Genomic DNA, 15,614 nt, shown 5'->3' with positions numbered 1-15,614 from the left:
TCATCTCTATCGTTCAAATCGATCGCCTATTTGTCAAAATTCAAAGTTTCTGTTTCGCCATACTTAAATCGAAGCACTTATCAGCTCAACAAGGGAGTCTTCAAAGATTTTTAGCTCAACGCCTTGCTCTTTATTTCTCTTCTCTATCATCACCTCTCTTCTGGATTCCGTCTTCAATGCCTCAACCTTAATTCAATGAGATTGTTTCGCTTCGATGCTTCGTCGTAGAAACCCTTTTGATCTACCGTGGTGAACCTGAAACGAATGAGGATCGGAGTGATTTGGAAGAGGTAGCAGAGCAACATTATCATCATGTGAAGAGGAGTAAATCAGAGTAGCAGGTGACGGCGGAGAGAAAGGGGGTGGTGGTGGTGGTGAAAGAAAAGGTCTGAAACTATGAGACGTGAATGTAGAAGGTCCGAAAACACAGAAGGTGGTGGAGGTGAACACAGAAGACCTGAAAGCGACATCGTTTGGTGATGATGAAGAAGGTGTTGACACACCGTTATGCCAAATAGTTTACTCCATTAACTTAGGACATTTTTGGTGTTATTAGAAAAATATAAGGATATATTTATGTGTTTATTTGATGTAGGGGTATATGTGCTAAAACGGACAAATATAAGGGCAAATATGTATATTAACCCTTTTTTATTAGTTCATAGACTTGATTGATGATTTTGATAGTTTATAGTTCTAATTGATTTTGAAGCCTTAGGTTAGGGAATCAAATGGATATTATGCCGGTCAACAACAAGCGGCGGGGGATTGGGACTTAGAATATGATTTCGATGAGTTAGGCGATATGCCAGTCGGCCCATCTTTTTCCACCAACCCCGACTTCTAATCAATTCATGCTCAGTTGGATATCTTAGAGGGTAACCAACGTCAAGACTGAGCCACCTTGATTGCTCGATTTGACACTCTCGAGGCTCATCACCTCATGGACCAAGCCGCCCTTGCCACCCGCTTTGACCACATCGAGGCCCACCGCCAAGTGGACTGAGACAACTTCGACTCCTTTACTAACGCGTTTTGCAATCACTTCCACAGTAATTGGCCTCCTCATCCGCCTCCACAATAGTTTTTTTTTATTTTATGCTTTTATTTTTCTATTTTTGTTCTTGTTTTTAATTTTAGACGTTTTTGAAATTAGCATCTATTTTGTCACGCGGAGGGCTATGCAACCCCGCACTTAGTTTGTTTTGCACGTTATCTTTGTTTTTATTTATGATTATATATTAATATATTTGCATTCCCAAGTTTACGTTTCTGTGTTTTTATGTTTAGTTCATTTTTGTACCATTTAAGACGTTTAATTTTCGTGTACCAAATTAATAAAACATGGTTCACGCGGAGCATGCTTTTGGGCAAGTCCCGCGTAAACCAGTCTCTGATTCGATAATTCGCCAGAATAATGGTTCACGTGGAGCGTACCGTAGGCAAGCCCCGCGTAAACCAGTCTCTGGAAGTTTTATCCATTTTTAAGATATACCACGTGGAGCGTAGCTCAAACCAAGCCCCGCGTGGCGTCCCTTAAAAATGGATATGTAAAAAATTAGAGAAAAATAAAAATAAAAACAAAAATAAAAAGCAATAAAGCAAAAATAATTAAACTAAATTATTGGTTTAACAATTCATCCGACACGTCACCTCCCTCGGAAATAAATTAAAAGTTCCGTTATTTATCCTCAACAGTAAAAAACGTTTAAATACAAAGGATCAGTCTAATTAAGAAGTTTAAGTCTTGGTTCCGAAACTAGAAAATTTATGCATAGTCAAGATTAGCACTTAACAAAAGCAACGAGTCTTATAGTGAAATTTAAAAAGGCAATAAAGACAGGATTTTTGAAAATTTGACGAGGACTTAAAAGTACACAATTAAACCCGAAATCAATGTGAGGTATTTTGAGCCTAAAAGAGTTCGCACGAGAACTCTATTTTTCTTCACAACATTTTGAGGGCTTTTGCTTCACTCAATCCATAGAGTTTGCATTAAATACCGGGTTAAGTACACTTTGAAATCGTTTTTGTGCCACTCTCGGACAAAAAGAAAGGAAAAATAAAGCAAAAATAGAGAGCAAAATAGGCATTCTCAAGCTCCACTCGAGCAATTTCAAAATCTATCTTTCGTGCTTGCTAGGGCAAAATGATAAAAAGATGATGCAATCACCAAAATCGGTATTCAGACTCGAGTTCCTAATATTAACCACTCACCACTAAAAAGCTCACCTACATTACAACTCCCCTCTGGGTTCGTTTTTAATATTGCCTGACCATAATATATGTGGAATACTCGAATGAACATACAAACTCAGGATGACTTTGAGTAAGTACAAAGAAGAGCGTACAAACACCAACCCACCAAAAATTGAGTGATAAGAGTGAAATACCTTGGTGAGGTATAATTAAGTTCTCAAAAGATAATCAATCCCCGTTAATATTGCCTATTAAGTTTGATCATGGAGGTTGCGAATAAGTTTGGCCACTCATCCGCTTACGTAAGTGCTAATTGAAAACTTTTCATAAAACCTTGGTTTTGAAATCACGCACTTGGTTAAACCAACCAGAGGTTTGTTTCTTAATTGTCTCAATCTCTTGTCTTTCGACTTTCTTTACTTGAGGACAAGTAAAACTTTAAAGCCCGAGGAGGTTGATAGGGACGTTTTGTCCCTATATTTTAGCGTGATTTACGGTTTAATTTTGAACTAATAATTAAGTTTAATTACAAAAATAAGTGTGTTTTCAAATAAATAATAAAATAAAAATAAAACCTATACTTTTAAGAATTTCCTTGACTTTTGATTAATTTTTAGAAAAATAAAACATCAAGCTAATTCGGTGCTCGTAAGTCGTATTTCTCAGGTACGGGATAGAACGAACAAATAAGGAATTGGTAATTCAGGAGTACGCGGGGCATAGAACGCCTCACGTGTGGCGTGCCTTTCAACCGTACCATTCCCTCTAATTCACGGCAGTCAACCTGCATGTTCCCACAAGGTCAACAGGAGCCACGCGGGGCGTAAAGGAGCAATTCTTCAATATCAAGTTCTAGGAGCTCAACCACGCGGGGCGTATCCTGGTCTACGCGGAGCGTGGTTGAGTCAACTCTTCTGAATTCGGTCCACGCGTAAGAGAAATCTTCTACGGGATGGGTAATTACCAGACACGCGGGGCGTGCCATGTGAAACCTGCATTTACAATGTGAATTCTTACTTGTAACTTGTGTATTTACGATTTTACTCCCGAACTTGATGTGTATAAATAAGAGTGATTATCACTCATTTGATTCTTTCAGATTTTATGTAACAAAACTCTACCACATTGAGAGCTTGTACACTTATTCCGCCGAAGTTCCGTCCATCCTCTTCCACCAAGCTCGAGAGTTCCACCTCTAAGACCTACGAGACAGCCCTGAGTCCGGTTAGCTAGTTCCAAGGGCCGATTCTTCTTTCCTTCTTACTTGCCAATTAGTTTGCACTCTTCCTATGTACTAGGCTTAGTTGGATTCTGCACTTACGCGTTTGTAGACACCGAGTCGGAGGACCTGTGACGAAAACCTGTAACAAGACGGTTGAAGCGGTTGGTTTCGGGAGTTTTAAAGCAAAAAAATATAATAAAAAAAACGAGAGGTCAGTAGGAGTTGCGGTCGTCGAGTGGACGGCTCGCGAGTACTCAGCGACGTGGTGCGAGCGCCTATTGGCAGTCGGCGCGCGCCCGACAGCGCGGGGCACGCCCTATGGCCACTGGGCGCGCGCGCCCGACAGCCGTTGGGCGAGCGCCCAACGTAGGTGGGGCGAGCGCCCAACGTCCATTGGGCGGACGCCCAACCTGCGTTGGGCGAACGCCCAACGCCTGTTGGGCGAGTGCCCAACATCTGTTGGGCGCGCGCCCAATGTTAGAGAGAGAAAGGGGGGAGGATTTTTGAAGAGCTTTCTCACTCTAAGGAAATTTTTAGAGAGAGAAAGTGATTTTTTGGGAAAAACATTTTTTTCCTAAAAAATCCAAATTTTCCAAAGTTAAATATTTTACCGAAAACACAAAAAACACACCGGAAAATCACGATTCGTGGAATCAACCGACTTCAGCTGTCAATACCGATCTTGAGGTATTATCCGAGGACTAGACTCGTTTTATTTTATTTAATTTATTATTCTTTATTTATTTATTTATTTTTATGTGATAATTTTATTTATTTAGTTAATTATTTATTTATCACGTTTTATTTAATCTTCCGTATTTATTTAATTTTTGTCTCGTATTAAATAAACGTTCGGTTTTGTTTTGAAATAAAAAACCTCGTTTTAACATCCCAATATGAACCGTGATCCGATTCAAAGGTAGTTCAGGGTTAAGAAACGTTGTAATTATAAGTTTTGGAAAATATTTCTAAAGAACGTTTTAAAAGAAAACATCGTTTTAGGAGTCTCCGTTATAGACTATGATCCAATTCGGGTAGTTCGGAGGTCCAAAACGATAGAATAGATCTAATCTAAAGTGTTTGAACAAATCTGAAAAGTATAGGGACTGCTGTTGATATTCTGCCTTTTCTGTCACTAACAGCAGATTAGCGACGGGTTTTCTGTCGGTAATCTGCTGGAATCCGAAAATCCCTCTTTTAATCCTCTTTTCTCAACTTTTTGATATTTCTACTTGTATATATATGTATATAACTATGTAATATATTTATAAAAACTATTTTTGGGCCCTATAACTATTAATTATGTATTATATAGCTATTTATTTCATATTTGAGATTTAATTCGTTTTGACTTAGTTTTGTAAAGTATTATATATATATATATATATATATATATATATATATATATAGTTTTGGCATATTTAAGTTATAATAGCTATTATTTAGGGTGAAAGTTATGTTCTATATATTTAATACTTAAAACTATTTAGAACTAAATGTTATTCTTTACATTTATGAATTTTCTTCATTGTTTTCACATGTTTTGAATTAGAATAAAAAGGCATTATACTTAGTATTCTTTTCATTTTCTTTATTATATCATATAATATTTCATACTTGTTTTTATCTATAGATATATCCTTATTTTTAAACCTATGTATATAAATGTATTTTTATTCTATTTTTGGCATATAGGTATATATTTCAAACACATTTGGTTGGGTAAATTTGGTCTTAATTTGTTAATTATTGTAATTATGTTCAAGTAAGGGCTAATTGAGTGAAAAAGGGAAAACAAAAGATAAAAAAGAGATTTCAAATTGTTTGTTTAAATTAAAAGTTTTTCTAGATATTCTTCAAGTACAAATAAAAGATTTTTGTCATTTTAAATCGTTTCTAAAATATCACGTGTTGAAACCTTAATTCGTTCCAACGGCGGATTAAGCGAACCTTGTAATTAAAATCGTTTTCTATTTGTAAATAATAGAGTTTTGAATCGTTTCCTAATTAAATGATTTTGTACAAAATAAATTGACTTGTATGCTTAACCACGTTTTTAGATTAAAATGGTTTGCTCAATGTTATCAAACGCTCGAGTCGTTCCAACGGTGATTCGAGGGAACATCATTAACGGGGTTTTGAAACGTACCTAAATCGTTTCAACGACGATTAAGGTACGAACCATGTAAATAAACTCGTTTTTGGGGCATGAGATTAGCTTAGAATTAGTATATAAGACTAAGGCATAAAATCACACTGTGAATAAATCAATTCTCTCTTCTCCCCCTCTCTCTCCTATGTATTTTAAATTTATGCAAAATGGGTGATTCTTTACTAAAATGGCTTTTAATGACATTCTCAAAACGGTTTTCAAAGCGAGAAAGAAAATGTTTCAAATGAATTTTAAACTTAAAGAAATATGCGATTAGTCCGTTATCACCTAACATGCTGAGTAGGAGGCCGGTGGTTCATAACCGGGCGATGTCGGGATGCCTAGTAGCCTTTCTCCGGAAAGGAGCTAGCCTTCTCGGCTCGTACCTAAGTTTCCCGAACCCTCACCGGTCTCCCGCAAGGGATCGGTGTTCATTTTCCCATTCGTGGGTGGCGACTCTTCCATACTTCAAGCTCCCGTCCTGCCGAGCAGCTTGATTCCACGATTGGTTGCTTTCGGCGCCAATCACCGCTTACGTCGCCATGAGGTGTCCACCCCTCGGTCCGCCCGGGCGAGGCCGTTCGGCACCTTGTCTAACAAGTGGCGACTCTGCTGGGGAAGCGAGAAATTTGATTTCGAAAGGCGTGTATTAAGCCCTTAACGGGGACGGATCGTATTATTTCTTTTCGTATGCATTCATACGCATTATTGCAAACCTTTTTGGTAATTTCCGCGAAACCTCTAGCGAGAGTCCATTCGTCGCTCGAAAGAGGCTAGTGTAAGTTCCCCCTTACAGTAAGGCGCCAAAGGGTCCCCATCCATTCGTTAGGGGCGAATTTGTGCGGTCCTGTGAGGTCCCGCGATCAGCCATGTCAGCATATAGTAGCCTTAGAAGTTGCCATAGGATTACTCGTTACTATTTTTGATGTGATAAATGGATCAGTTCGTGTTTTCAAATTGCCATGATATGTGTCTAATCCTAAAATGTGTAAAGAAAATGAAACGATACGTTAATATATACTCTTAAACTGATATACAAACTACCCCAAAACATCGAAACGTTTCGAACTAAAGACGACTTAGTTATCTCGTGTTAATGAACTTGTGCGACCCGCCTGGTCCCTTTCCGTGTCCCGAAGAAGGCACATGTTCAGGAACTACGTTATGACGTAAGCACGTATTAGTACAAATCGTTTTGATATTAAGGATAGTTATATCTCGATTCAAAAGATTATATTAACGATAACCGTTATTCACATTCTTTAAATACGTTGGGATAAAGCGAAATCATGACAAAACGAAAACAAAGAACATTTCTGTTTCGAACGACCCCGTTGTAACGTAAAGAGATTCATAAACGTGGCCCGTCCCTTCCGAATGAAAAACGAGCTCTTACGTTACGCCTTGTGTTGTTCTTAAGAGAAATGGATGTATCCGCAAAAGTGACTAAAGAAAATAAAAGAAAATGAAACGACCAAAATCTTTCTGTATCTACGATATATATCCATCCCGAGAGTAGTTAAAGAAAAGGAACCAATGCCGTTGAATACGTGCCTTGAACGGGTATATACACCGCTTAAAATCACGAAGCCGAATTAAGCTAAACCGCGTAATCGCACCATATGGACGAAACTGTGGCTTTGACTAATGGCTCGATCATTTCGACCGTTACCAAAATTACAAGAAATATGGCCCGATCTGTGTGTTTGCTTGACTCGTGCCTAAATGAAAGAGAACGGTAATATCCCTGCTTCGAATAAGCATGCGATTAAACGAAACGTTGATTTTCTATAACCACGTTAGGATGGTATATCCCGTAAATTGGAAGAAATAAAAATTTGTTGCTAGCCAAAAGATTATCGTGCGCTCAAATAAGAATCGCCGTCTTTTCACGTAGCTAAAACGAGCAAGCGGATTCTTGACGCTAAAAACAAACACGTTACGCGATGAGTCCGTTCCCTAAAATAAAATCCAAAAAGTGATTTCATCACTAAATAAAAACGTGGTTACGTCTCTCGATAGATCCAAAAGTTCCCGTCGTAATCCAAAAATCAAGACACGAACCCACGCGAATAAAAGGGAACGAGTCATTGCCAATAACGAACGATTGAACCAGAAGAATAACTTGTACCGTGTCTAAATCTGAGATACGCTCAGAAAGGAATCAAAACCCGAACTAATGCATCTCGTGAAATGACAAAAGACGAGTTATTCGAAAGGACAATCCATTTGGTCGATATCTTAGTCACTGAACATTGATACGTCAAAACGAACTGTATTGTCTGATGGATGATTTACCTTTTTTCGCAATAATCGTCGGCATCACGCGTCCCCTGGACCGCAATGTGAGCCCCAAACCAAAATCCTAGGAAAGAGACTTGGACCGTCAAGTGTGTGGAGGAATAAGGGTGGAAGAGAGATGTTGTGATACGTGTAATTAGACTAACGTTTGTTCTTCTTATCTTATATATCCGTAAATAAATAAACGCACACACCACGAATCATGCATATAAAATCACGCATACATACTAATGGATACCGTTCACGCAGACTTCATCATTAAGCGGTTGTGGTTTCGCGAGAGTAACCGGCTAGTCAGGCAGTTTGATCAGCTACAGATTGACAGTTCCGAATCGGCAGTTGTGGCTTCTAAATCACCTTCGTCCGAGTATACTCAGTCTTCTGCCAGTATGTCTGCGACCGACGAAAAAGTGGCCGAATTAAAAAATTCTGTGAACAACATTAATGATCAGTTGGCCGTAATTTTGGCCCAGTTAGCTGAGCTGGCGTTGAAGGATAACAAGAGTGGTAGTAAGCGCGCTGAGAATGAAGTGAACACTGGTCCCCGCTTCGGGAACGAGGATGACTATCAGGATTACATCCAGAAACAGCTTGAGAAGGAGAAAGCTAAGGAAGAGGAATGGAAACATCACATTACTCAGGAGGTGCAGGATCTGCGTGGAGGAAGCTCCGGAAGTCAGGACTTATATAATTTGAAGAACTGCTTGTCGGCAACGGCTTTGCCTTTGAAATTTCGGCTCCCGGACATGAAGAAGTTCGATGGAACTGGGGATCCTACTGCCCACATGAATCAGTATGTTGCAGTAATAAAGCACACGATCCTGACTGAGGATCAAGTCCTGGGACTGTTCAATACTTACCTGGAGGGGGCTGCCCTCGTATGGTTTCATGCGTTGCCGTTGGTGACGAAGAGAGATTGGAAAGAGTTGGCAAAGTCATTTATCGCTCAGTATAGTTTCAACACTATGCTTGAGGTTACTCTAAAGGAGCTGGAAAGCACTAAGCAACAAACTGGTGAGTCTTTCTCCGATTTTGTGAGGAGGTGGAGAGCTAAGGCGGCAGTTATGAAGTAGAAGCCGCTTGAGCAGGATCAGATCCGAATGGTAATTGGCAACACCTTGCCGTATATTAAGAATGAGCTGCGGTACATGCCCTTTATCGATTTCAACCAGATGTATAGTTGCACCTTAACAGTTGAGGGGGATGGTGAGCCGAAGAAAGCTTATACCAAGTGGACGAAGTCGGGATATAGTGCCAGAGGGCCAAGCACGAGTACAGAATCTGCTGCGGTGAAAGTGCTTGAACTGAATGCTACCGAGAAGAGGCAGTTCGCCAAATTTGATCAAACCTACGCAAAAGTTTTCGAACGGTTGCAGAAGAAGGGATTGTTGAAAGCCCTCACTCCTTATAACAAAGCACCGCCCACTCCGCAGGTACAAGCTAGGGGATACTGCGAGTTCCACAGTAATTATGGGCACAATATTGAGAACTGTGAGAGGTTGAAGCATGAGATCCAAGATTTGATTGAGGAGAAGAAAATAGCCGATCCTTCGTCAGCGAACCCTTCCACTAGGCGTAATCCATTGCCTAATCATAGGGTGAGCATGATCGGGTCTGGGCTCAGAGCAAGTTTAGTCATGGAATCCTTCGGGGAAAATGAAGAGGAGTTGTTGGACTCCGATGAGAAGAGTAATGTTGGAAATGGTTTATATGTGTCCTTCCTTGGCAAGGAGCAGGAGGGTGAACCGATGGATGAAGGGTTAGATGGCGGAGCACCGTATGATGAAGATAGTGCTGAAGAGACCGGGGAAGGGTCGTCTCGAACTATTGTGCCAGAATTGAGTCTATTCAGTGGAGGAGAGAATCCCGATGTGCACTTGCGTGAGTATATGCATGATATGTTTGTAGAATCCTTTGGGGTGGATGAGATTGCTCAGTGGTTCCACCATTCGTTAATAGGTGAGCCTTTGGGATGGTTCCACTCATTGCCTGACTCCCGCAAGCATGATTGGGAACAGTTGTCCGATTTATTCCTAGAGAAGTACAAGAAAGCTAAGGATAGGACAGCAGAGTATTTTGCGCTGCAGATTGGGCCTATTAAGCGTCCGTTGCCAACTGTCAGTAAGTATAACGGAAACAAGGATCCGATGGAACACCTTCACTTCTACTTGTCGGCCATGGGGCCTTTGGGTTTTAACGAAGAAGAGATCACCGGTCTATTTTGCAATTCACTGATGGGGGAGCCGCTGATGTGGTATATGTCTCTCCCGATGCGTATCAAGTGCGATTGGGCCGCAATGACCAAGAGGTTCATTAAAGAATATACAGTATGGATGGTTGCAGAGCAAACACCGGACTCACCCTCTTATGAAACACCTGAGGCGGTGTTGGCAATGCCCAAGTATGGCGGATACCGGGATCCCGCTGAACATGCAAAGTTATTCCGCAACCATATGTATGACGCTGGGTTCCCTCAATGTGAGTTACATGAACACTTCCTGGAAACTCTCATGGGAGAAGCCTTGTTGTGGCACCAAGGCCTATCAGAGGAAGAAATGGGTCATTGGATACCCCTTCGGGATGCGTTTGTGTCGAGGTATGAGATGTATGTTCCATGGACGGGATCCCTGGAAGATCTGGATAGGATCAGACAATTCCTAGAGGAACCATTTGTGGATTACGCTAGGAGGTGGAGGTATCGCTACGAGCAGTGTCATGAAACAATGAGTGATAAGGTGCAGCTCATGTGCATACAGAGAGGCGCTATTCCGATGGCGGCAAGAAGGATGAGCAGAGTGTCCCTCAGGGATTATGAGGAGTTGATAGGCTGGGCCATGTATGGATCGGCGGATCCCTTTTATTTGAACTCAAACGTCCCTCACGTAATGGATCTGATGGTTGTGGACATTTGGGAAAGTTCCTCGGAGGAGGAGGATGCCGTTCGGAGAATTCCTATTAATATTTGGGATGAATCTGATGATGAGCCGGAGATCGCCGTTATGATAAGATCAGGTCGGGTGGTCGAAGGGAAGGCACCCATGGTTGAGACTGAAATAGGGGAGGGATCAGCTCCCAAGCCAGATGACCAGGTCCTCGAGCAGTTGAAGAAAACACAAGCTAAGTCTACAGTATGGGAAGTCCTATGTCATTCTAAGTACCACCGTGAGAATCTGATGAAGGAGCTACAGAATTTGGTCATTTCTACCGATACTGAGCCGACAGCACTAGTAGGGGCGATTATGGCCCGGAAGAAGACTGAAATCACTTTCACCGACGAAGATCTCCTGGAAGAGGGTAAGGCTCACAACAAGCCTTTATACATCCGAGCTGAAATTAACGGGAAGAAGACTAGCTGTGTGATGGTTGATGATGGATCGGCCATTAATGTTTGCCCGCTGAAACTTTCGTCCAAGTTGGGAGTGGAAAGAGGAGACTTGACTGCCTCGGAAACCGTGATCAGAGCCTACGATGATAGCCACAGGCACATTGAAGGAGTCTTTAAGGCCAAGCTGAAAGTGGGGCCGCACGAGGAAGAAACAGAGTTCACGGTGCTGGATATACCGGTGACTTTTGCTGTGTTGTTGGGACGCCCATGGTTCCATAAGCTAGGAGGGGTGCCCTCCACGCTCCACCAAATGATCAAATTTCCCTTCGGGGAGGAGATAGTGACGATCAGAGCTGAGAAATTGAGTTCAGTGGCGGCATTGGGAATTGAGCCCCAGCTTTTCTCCGGATTCCAAGTTTCAGGGATATACGAGTCTAGCATGACCGCCGATGTGGTGAAGATGATGAAAGGGGGTTTTATCCTCGGTATGGGCTTGGGAGCACACCATCAAGGGTTGCCAGAATCTTCGGACTTCAAGAGTCAGAAAACCCGGAGGGGTTTAGGATATGAGCTAGGAGGTCCGTCCAACACAGGCAGTGAAGGAAGGGTGGGCCTAAAGAAGTATTTTGTGAATGAGGGCCACGGGAAGGTTTATTCTGGGACTCCCGAATCATGGACTAGTGCCGAAGGAAAGATTCTGCCGGGCTTCGAGATCTTCAATGATGTCACCAGCTGGGGCAAAGGAGAGGCAAGCTGCTTCGTCGAGGAGATCATGATGTTAGACCTGAAGTCGAGGAGTAGGTCATCACTATTGAGGCAACTGTGGGAGCGGTGGATGAGCCCAACACCTCCGAGCCTTATGAGAAACCCGAGAACCCTGTTGATGACAATTGTATTACTGCTTTATTTGAATCCGATGATGTACTCGCCAACACTATCAATGAAATGAATTCTGATTTTGCTTACTTGCTTGATGTTGATTCTGATCATTCCATGCATTCTCATTCATATAACATGCCTACATTTGAAATCAATACAATAGAAATGTCAACTTTCAATCTTGGCACGGATGAAAATCCTAAACTAAATTGCTCAAGAATTAACTACTGAAGAGAGGAAAGAATTTGAGAGAATAATTAAAAAATACGAAATAGTGTTTGCTTGGACATACGTAGACATGCCAGGAATCGATCAATCAATCGTAACTCACCGTATTCCAACATACCCCGATGCTAAGCCCGTGAAACAGAAACTCCGACGCATGAGGCCGGAATGGGCAGATAAGATCCGAGAGGAAGTGAAGAAACAGTTAGAAGCAGGGTTCATCGAAGTAATCGACTATCCCCCTTGGGTCGCAAATGTAGTGCCAATCACGAAGAAGGACGGTAAAGTAAGAATGTGCATCGATTATAGAGATCTCAACAAGGCTTGCCCCAAAGATGAATTCGCATTGCCTCACATCGACGTATTAATCGACAGTGCTGCATCGAGCGTCTTGCACACAAATGTTGACGGCTTCATGGGCTACATGCAGGTTCAAATGGCAGAAAAGCACAAGGCAAAGACCTCATTCACAACTGAGTGGGGAACGTACTGCTATAGGGTAATGCCGTTTGGTTTGAAAAATGCCGGGGCAACTTATCAACGGATGGCTACAGCACTGTTCCATGATATGATACACAAAGAGGTAGAAGTTTATGTGGATGATATGATGGTCAAGTCGGAGACGAGAGAGGGGCATTTCGTGGCACTTGAGAAGTTTTTAGCCCGAATTGCAGAATTCAAGCTAAGGTTAAACCCGAAGAAATGCTTCTTTGGCGTTTCATCGGGGAAAATCTTAGGCTATGTGATCAGTAACAAGGGAATTGAGGTAGATCCCGACAAAGTGAAGGCCATACAGGAAATGCCAGCACCCAAGAATGAGAAAGAAGTGAGAGGATTCCTGGGGCAGGTTCAGTATATCAGTCGGTTCATAGCACGACTCACTGCGATCTGCGAGCCGATCTTTAAGCTGCTACGGAAAGATCAACCCACGGTTTGGAATGATAAGTGCCAGCAAGCATTGGAGTGTGTCCGAAACTATTTGTCTAATCCACCGGTTTTAAGACCACCTAAACTTGGAAAACCGCTGCTCCTCTATGTAGCAATCGAGGAGCGATCTATTGGGGCAATGCTGGCCCAAGAAGGGGACACCGGTGTGGAGCACGTGGTGTATTATCTGAGTAAGAAGTTCCTGGAATACGAGCTTAAGTATAACATGATCGAAAAGACGTGCGTGGCAGTAGTATGGCTAACAAAGAAACTGCGGCACTATTTTCAATCTTACAAAGTGATCATTATTTCCCGAATGGATCTCGTAAAGTATCTGTACCGAACTCCGTCTCTAACAGGGAAGCTAGCCCGATGGTTGTTACTCTTGTCCGAATTTGACATCAAATATATAACGAAAAAGGTTATTAAGGGGAGAGCCGTAGCAGAATTTCTGGCCAATCAGCCTCTGAACGCAGAAGAGGAAGAGATAAACTATGATTTCCCCGATGAGCACTTGAACGCAATAGAAGTCATACCGTGGAAAATGTTCTTCGATGGAGCGGTTAACTCAAATGGAGCCGGGGTAGGAGTGCTACTTATCTCACCAGAAGGAGAAAGGGTCCCAATGGCAAAGAAGTTATCCTTCCCTCTCACCAATAATATGGCCGAGTATGAAGCGTGCATCTACGGGTTGGAGTCATTAGCAGCACTGGGAGCATCATATGTTGAAATCTGGGGCGACTCAAAACTGATTATCGAACAAGCACAGGGAAACTGGGAAGTAAGGGAAGAAAGGTTGCGCCCATACCTAGACCAATTGGAGGGACTGACGCAGAGATTCAACGAGTGTCGTTTTTATCACATTCCTCGAGCACAGAACCAGGCAGCAGATGCTTTGGTCACTTTGGTGTCAGTATGGGATAACCCTCGGAACCTTGCCTCGAAGCCTTTGGTGCTGAGGAGGTCCCACAAACCGTGCTATGAAGACGTAATGCTATTAGGAGAGGATGAAAAGCCTTGGTATTTCGATATCGTAAACTTCATGAAAAGTGGGGCGTACCCGGTAGAATCAGAACTTAGGGATCAGGCTGTGATTAGAAGGTTAGCTCAGCAGTTCGTCATCCACAATGACTTGCTTTACAAAAGACATGCCGATGGATTACAACTGAGGTGCTTGGATGAGGGAGAAGCTTGTGAGGCAATGGAGTCAGTACACTCAGGAATTTGTGGAGCCCATATGGGAGGAGCAGTATTAGCAAAGAAAATCGTGAGGCAAGGCTTCTATTGGCTCACCATGGAAAGAGATTGTAACGAATATGCAAAGAAATGCCATGATTGTCAAATCCACGGAGATTATAGTCACTTACCAGCTATGGAACTACACGTGTTAACACCCATTTGGCCGTTTGCGGCTTGGGGCATTGATATCATCGGGGAGGTGAGGCCGAATGCGTTGAATGGACACAAATTCATTGCAGTCGCCATCGATTACTTCACCAAGTGGATAGAGGCAGAATCGTTTAGCAAGTTGGGGTCTAAGCAGATGAGGAAGTTCATTGAAAAGCACTTGATCACCAGGTTCGGAGTGCCTCATCACATGATCACAGATAATGGGGTCCAGTTTCAGGGAGAGGTGAGAAGTCTCTTCCAAGAGTACGGTATTGAGCATCATAGGTCTTCTCCGTACAACCCACAAGCTAATGGCACAGTAGAGGCGGCTAATAAGAACCTTAAAAGGATTCTCGTAAAGACAGTAGAATCGCACCGGAATTGGCACGAGCAGCTTCCGCTCGCTTTATGGGCTTATCGCACGACGGTTAGAACGTCAACTGGGGCCACGCCGTTCTCCTTGGTATATGGGGCCGAAGCCGTCCTCCCAATCGAGATTGAAAAGCGATCGTTAAGAATCGCAGTAGAAGCAGAGATTCCCGAGACGGAATAGGTGAAGAAGCGATATGAGAAGTTGGCATTGGTGGACGAGAAAAGGATGGAGGCCCTTTACCATGTGCAGTTATATCAGAGAAGGATGGCCCGAGCCTTCAACAAAAAGGTCAAGGCCAGCCCTATCAAAGAAGGGGACCTGGTGCTGAAACAGATCCGAATGACGCACACCGACCCTAGGGGCAAGTTCAGGCCAAACTGGGAAGGACCATTCCTCGTGAAGAAAATCCTAAGCAAAGGGGCGGTGAAGCTAACTACTATGGACGGCATGGAGTTCTCCGAACCTACCAATCTGGATAGGCTTAAGAAATACTTTTCGTAAAAGAAAAAAAAGAAAGAAATGAAAATTCCCGATAGGTTGAAAACCCGCAAAGGGCGATCTATGCAATAATAAGGGACATCCCAATGGGTGAAAACCCGAAAGGGCACTCGTTTGAAAATTC

This window comes from Euphorbia lathyris, chromosome 8, assembly GCF_963576675.1.
Source record: "Euphorbia lathyris chromosome 8, ddEupLath1.1, whole genome shotgun sequence".
In the NCBI taxonomy this organism is placed as follows: Eukaryota; Viridiplantae; Streptophyta; class Magnoliopsida; order Malpighiales; family Euphorbiaceae; genus Euphorbia; species Euphorbia lathyris.
Note: the sequence above shows the minus strand (reverse complement) of the source record.